Here is a 6,943-nt window from a genome sequence, read left to right as displayed (position 1 = left end):
CCCCCAGCTGAACTGGTTGGGGATTACTCACAAGCAGACCACACTGAAAGTCTAAAGGTATTATGGGGGTGGGGAGGTGGCACTAACATAGCAACATGGTCTTATAGGGTGCTCTCCTGTGGACACATGGATGAAGACTAAAAGGGTATATGTGATGCGGGACTTGGGATAGGTAAACCTGAAAGAAAAGGGGTCAAGACAGATGGCTTATAACATGTCCCTCTCTATATATAACATAGAGATTTTCATCTGTTCTATGTCATGATCCCTGTTAGACCTGTGAATATCTGTATGTCTCTTGTTGTTGCTGTTGTTGTTTCTTTTTGTTTGGTGTTTATCTATACAAGATATGCAGGGCAATCTTACAGAGACAGAGATTGGACCATTGGGTCCAGGGAGGCATTAAAGGGAAAGAGTGGAAGGTAAAGTGAGTGGGGAGCCAACAATGATGGGTAAAGGGGAATAGTAATGGTGAGGAGGGTGTGACTTTGCTGATTGTGTTTGTTTAATTCTTGTGTATCTTTGAGGAGTGAATGATGGGTAAACATGATAGTGTGGTAGGAGGCAAAAAGTATATATATGCGAGTATATATATGTACACACACATATCTATACATATATAAATATATGTGTATTTGTTTATATATGTATACATATGCATACACAGCAAGAAACCAGATAGACTTTGGGATCCTACTTAAATCTTGCCTCAGTGCAATAACCGTTTTTTCTAACAATGTGGCATTATATGATACCTTTCTGACACGATCACTGAAGACAAAATGGGTGCATAAGCAAAGGTGGTGAACAAAGCTGATGGTGCCCAGATATGAAAAGATATAGCATCTGGGGTCTTAAAGGCTTGTAGTTAGACAAGTGGCCATCTAATAGGAAAGCAATGTAGCCCACACGGAAAAAGCACACCAGCCTGTGCGATCATGAAGTGTTGACTGGAAGCAGTATCAAAAGTTCAAAAACACACAACCAAATCATTGTGAAGGGGCAGGGAGGTAGTGGAGACCCAAAACCCACCTGTAAGATAAGTGGGCAGCCCCTCTCAGAAGGGCCACATGGAATGAATGATAAATTCAGGGTGCAGTATGGCACTGATGCACTAGATAACTATCCGATAGTTCCTAAATATTTCCTCCCCTTACTATTATGGTTTCAATTTGTTTTGCCTCACTAAATCATGTTGAATTAATATATGTTCATTTGTATATTTAAGATCGCGCAGTACACAAAAGTCAAGATTGATAACTCGTCAGAAATAGTTACAGGAGTAAATGGTTTCCTGAGGATAAGGGAAGGGGGACGGGCAGAAAAGGTGGAGCTGGTGGCATTGCCGGTTTGCAGAAAGGTGTGGATAACAGTGGGAGACCAAGATTCATTTGTGGCAACTCGTGGGAAATAAGCCTGCAGTGATCTCCCTTTATCCATATTTGAGGGATGGGAGGTAAGTGGTTAGTAAACAGAGGGCACTGGAGAGATGAGGATAAAAGGTCAAAGACATAAATCTGACTTGAAAAGTGGGTGAAAGGAGACATCGGACGGTGTAAGACATGAAAAAAAAAATTTATAAATTATCAAGGGTTCATGAGGGAAAGAGGGGAAAACGAGGAGCTGATAACAAGGGCTCAAGTAGGAAGAAAATGTTTTGAGAATGATGATAGCAGCAAATGTACAAATGTACTTGACACAATGGATGGACGGATGGATTGTGATAAGGGTTATATGAGCCCCCAATAAAATTATTTAAAATAACAAAATAAAACAAAACAAACCTGACTTGAACAGCTAAAGCTGTGTCAGCTGATTCCCCCTCTGAGGCACGCTGGAGTGATCTGCTTTTCAGCATTTTCTCTATTTTTCTTTTGTTTTTGTTCATTCATAAGAGGGGGTACTTCAGAGGTGTGTCATTGGAGATCACACTCCTGAAGTTGTGTTATATACTGTTTTGTTTTCCTCCATATGCAACTCAGGAGTGTTGAACTTATAAGGACAGCAAGTAAAACAAGGGTTTCGGGGGTACACTGGGAGAGGGGGGAGGTAAAAGGGAAACTATTTCACAGCGAGTACAGAAAGAAAAAGAATGCTTGGAATCTGATTATGGTAGCAATTGTATAATACTGTTTAATGTGATTGAACTATTGAATTATATGATGTATATTAACTCCCAATATTTTTAAAATAAAATTGTTGAGTAAACTGAGCAACTCTCTTTAATATATTCAAACCATTAAATTGTATGTTACATGAATTATATGTCAAAAACTAATAAAAATGAATAAAATTACTGAGTAGACTATAGTAAATTTTGTTTGTGTTCTAAAAATATATATCTTAAATATTTGTCAAATGAATGTATTCAAATAGATTTCATTTAAAACCACCACAAAAGGAAAGTCAAGTAAAAGTATATAAATACTTTTTAAAATGCAGAAATGCAAATCCAGGTCTGTCTTATTGAGGAGACTAAGATCTTGATTACAACCTGATAATGCCTGGATCGATGATGCCTTTCTGGAGGAGGGAATATTGGCTTAATTTTAAAACAATGTCTTTTTGTTCCCCTTAGGCCATTTTGCAGTGTTTATCAGAATCAAGTAGGGTTAAGAGTTTGATGTGTTCATTGCTTGGACAAAACAATCTAATATATTAAACCATTTTTCTAGAGCTTACCTGTGGGAAGAGCAGCAGTTACCTGTGCCAATGAATGAGTAGTAGACTGTTGACTTAAGGGTTATTAAAGCATAAAGAGCTTGCTAAGTCCTTAATTACTAAGCTTCAGTTAAGATGCACCTGCCTGTTCTGACAGCCCAGTGAGTATCAAGTCAGAGACTAGGAACTGCTATTTCATGGGCATTGAAACACTGTATGTCTACTACCTCCTACTGCCTACTGGAAATACAGTAGGAAATACACCCCTCACAAATTAATGAGGGGTGGAACTAGTTACATTCAATTTGATTTAATTTAACACATATGTTCAAATGCACTACGCATATTGCTTCTATGGTAAGCCAGGAAAATCCCAGAATTTTTGTAAAGGGGGAATCAGTCTTTTTGTTGGAAGAGAACCCTCAAAATATTGTTATTTTTATGTAATACTAGCTTTACAAAGCACAGGACACTGTTTCTTCTTTAATTGTGTGAATATTTGGAGAAAGTTTGTTCCTTTTAGAAATCACACATTCTCACAGAAAGACATAAAATTCCTGACCCCTTCTTCCTTATTTAGCCTCCAGGGATTAACAGTACTGATTCATGAAGGAACATCATCAAACGTTCTTGGACAGCTCAGAAATTCCTGGGGTTGAGTTGAGTTTTAGGTGAAAGGTTCATTTTGGTGCCAAACGAGCTCACCACATCTCATCACTGTCTGCACTTGACAGGCTACAGTTCACACGAGGCTGACACTGGCAGCTGGGGACACACATTTGTGCTTGAGTCCTGAAGAAAGGAACACCTGCTGTGATCACCCGAAACTATAAGAAAACTATTATTATCTTTCAATTGTGGTTTGGATGAATGTTTACAGAACAAATTGGTTTCCCATTTGACAATTAGTATGCATTTTGTTTCATGATATTAGTTGCAATCTTCTCAATGGAACAGCATTCTTCCCAATTTCTCCCTGGGTTCCTCATTTCCATGTACCCTTTCCTTCCCCTTCCTGCCTTCTGAGTTTTGTTACTAGACTGATGCTGCCCTTTTAGTCTTGTACAGTTGATTTTTTTTAAGAATATTCCTCACTAGTGTTCTGTTCGCTCACAGGCCTGTCTGTTATTTGGCTAGTAGGTAATCCCTAGGGGTGGGTTCAGTCCCAGATCTGAAGGTGCTAAGGGTTATAGTCTTGGAGGGTTCTACCAGGATTTATCAAACAAATAAGACTCGTCTTTTTGTTGTTGTTGTTCTACGTTTTCTTCTACTTTGTACAAGCCTTTCTGTTGTGATCCCTTGGAGTCTTTGATTTTCTTCACTCTTCTTTACTCTGGATGGGGAGGCACCAATAGTTTGTATCTTGGATGGCCACACCCAGCACTTATGACCCGTGGCTCTACTCACCCAAATAGGTAGAATATTCCAGTCCTGTTGTACTGTTGTCTTTGTTAGGTGCCATAAAATCAGTTCTGACTCATAGGGCCCCTAAGTACAACACTGCCTGGTCTTGCACCATCTTCACAATGGTTATGTTTGAGCACGTTGCTGCAGCCACTGTGCCAATCCATCTCGTCAAGGGTCTTCCTCTTTTTTGATGCCCTCCTACTCTACAAAACATCATTTCCTTGTCCAGGAATTGACATCTGATAACATGTCCAAAGTACATACGGCAAAAGAAGTCTCACCATCCTCTTTTCTAAGGAGCATTCTGACTGTACTGCTTCCACGACAGATTTGTTTGTTATTTTGGTAGTCCATAGTACTTTCAATATTCTTTGTGAGCACCATAATTCAAATACATCATTTTTTCCTTTGGTCTTCCTTATTCAATATTCAACTTTCACATACATATGAGGTGATTGAAAATATCATGGCTTGGGTCGGGCACACCTTCATCCTCAAAGTAACATCCCTGCTCTTTAACACTTTAAAAAGATCTTGTGCAGTTGATTTACTCAATGCAATTCATTGTTTGATCTCTTAACTTCCATGAGCATTGATTGTGGATCCAAGCAAGACAAAATCCTTGATAATGTCAATCTTTTCTCCATTTGTTATGATGCCACCCACTAATCAAATTGTGAGGATAGGGGTTTTCTTTACTTGATTTTCAATCTATACTGAAGGCTATAATCCTTGATCTTCATCAACAAGTGCTTTTAGTCCTCCTCACTTTCAGCAAGCAAGTTGTGTCGCCTGCATATTGCAGGTTGTTAATAAGCCTTCCTCTAATGGTGCTGCCACATTCTTCTTCATATACTCCACTTTCTCTGATTTAGCATACAGATTGAATAAATAAGGTGAGAGAAGACAACCATGACACATACCTTTAATGATTTTAATCCATGTAGTGTTCCCTTATTCTATTTGGATGACTGCCTTTTGATCCAGGTACAGTTTTTGCATAAGCACAATCTAGTGTTCTGGAATGACCATCCTTCTTAATTCTGTCCATAGTTTGTTATGGTCCACATAGTTGAATATGTTGGTTCAGTCCATAAACACAAACAAAACATCTTTCTGATATTTTGTGCTTTCAGCCAACATCCTCCTGACATCAACAATAATATTCCTTGCTCCACATACTCTTCTGAATCCAGTCTGAATTTCTGGTCGCTCCCTGCCAATGTATTACTGCAACCATTGTTGAATGATCTTCAGCAAACATTTACTGCATGTGTTATTAATGATATTGTTTGAAATTTCCATAATTTGTGGGGTCACCTTCCTTAGGAATGGGTAAAATAAGAATCTCTTCTAATCAGTTGACCAAATAACTGTCTTCCAAATTTCAACTACTTGTTTGTCAGTTTGTTTTACTGTGGTGGCTTGTGTGTTGCTGAGATGCTGGAAGCTATGTCACTGGTATTTCAAGTACCAGCAGGGTCACCAGATTTTTTGACATAAACTAGTGAATGACTTCAGTGATATATCAGCTTGTTGAAACATTTCAGTTGGTATTCCATTACTTCCTGGAGACTTGTTGTTCGATAATGTTTTCAATGAAGCTTGAACTTCTCCCTTCAGTACCATTGGTTCTTGCTCAAATGCTACCTCTTGAAATGGTTGAATGTCAACGAGTTCTTGTTGGCACTGACTGTATTTTTTCCACATTCTTTGGATGTTTGCTGCATCATTCAATATTTTGTTCATAAGATCTTTCAAAATAAGAACTTGAAACTTGATTTTTTTTTAGTTCTTTCCATTTAAGTTATGTCGAACTTATTTTTCCTTCTTGTTTTTCTAACTCTAGATCTTTGCACACTGCATTAAAATATTTGACTGTCTTCTCAAACTGCCCTTTGAAATTTTCTGTTCAGCTCTTTTATTTCATTTCTTCCATTTGCCTTAGCTATTCTATGATTAAGAGCAAGTTTCAAAGTCTCTGCTGACATTCACTTTCATCTGTTCTTTCTTTCTTTCTTTTTTTGTGTTCTTAATGATCTTTTGCTATCTAATCATGTATGCTGTTTTTAGTAGCATCCCACCGCTCATCAGGTCTTCTATCATTAGTGTTCAACGAGTCAAACTGTTTTTGAGATATTCTTGACATTTAAGTGGGATATACTCAAGGTCATATTTTGGCTCTCATTTAAATTTTCTTCAGCCTCAACCATTGATGATCTGTTCCACAGTCAGCCCCTGACTCATTTTAGCTGTTGATATTGAGCTTCTCCATTGTCTCTACTCACAGATTCAGTCAATTTGGTTTCTGTGTATTCCAGAACTCCACGAATATAGTCACCTTTTGTGTTGTTGAAAAAGGTCATTGCAATGAAGGAGTCATTGGTCTTGTAACATTCTATTATGCAATCTCTACCTTTGTTTCCATCACCTAGGCTATATTTCTCAACAACTGTTTCTTTCTCTGCTTTCAACTTTTGCATTCCAATCACCAATACTCATCAGTGCACCTTGATTGCATGTTTGATCAATTCCAGACCCAAGAAGTTTCTTTGACAATTTCTTTATCCCTAGCTTTAATGGTTGGTGCATAAATTTGAATGATAGTTGTATTGACTGGATTTTCCTGTGTGGAGCTAGATGTCATCCTATCACAGACATCGTTATACTTCAAGATAGATCCTGAAATTCCATTTTGATGAGGACAACATCATTCCTCTTATATTTGTCATTCCCAGCAAAATGGCCAACACTAGTCCATTTCATCTCACTAATGCTTAGGATAGCCATCTGTATTAGTCTAGGTACTTTGGAGAAACAAATCCACAGCAACTCATGTATAAGAGAGAGTTTTATGCAAAGAAAATGTGCATCA

This window comes from Echinops telfairi, unplaced genomic scaffold, assembly GCF_000313985.2.
Source record: "Echinops telfairi isolate 266 unplaced genomic scaffold, ASM31398v2 ScPeMD7_7465;HRSCAF=8503, whole genome shotgun sequence".
Taxonomy (NCBI): Eukaryota; Metazoa; Chordata; class Mammalia; order Afrosoricida; family Tenrecidae; genus Echinops; species Echinops telfairi.
Note: the sequence above shows the minus strand (reverse complement) of the source record.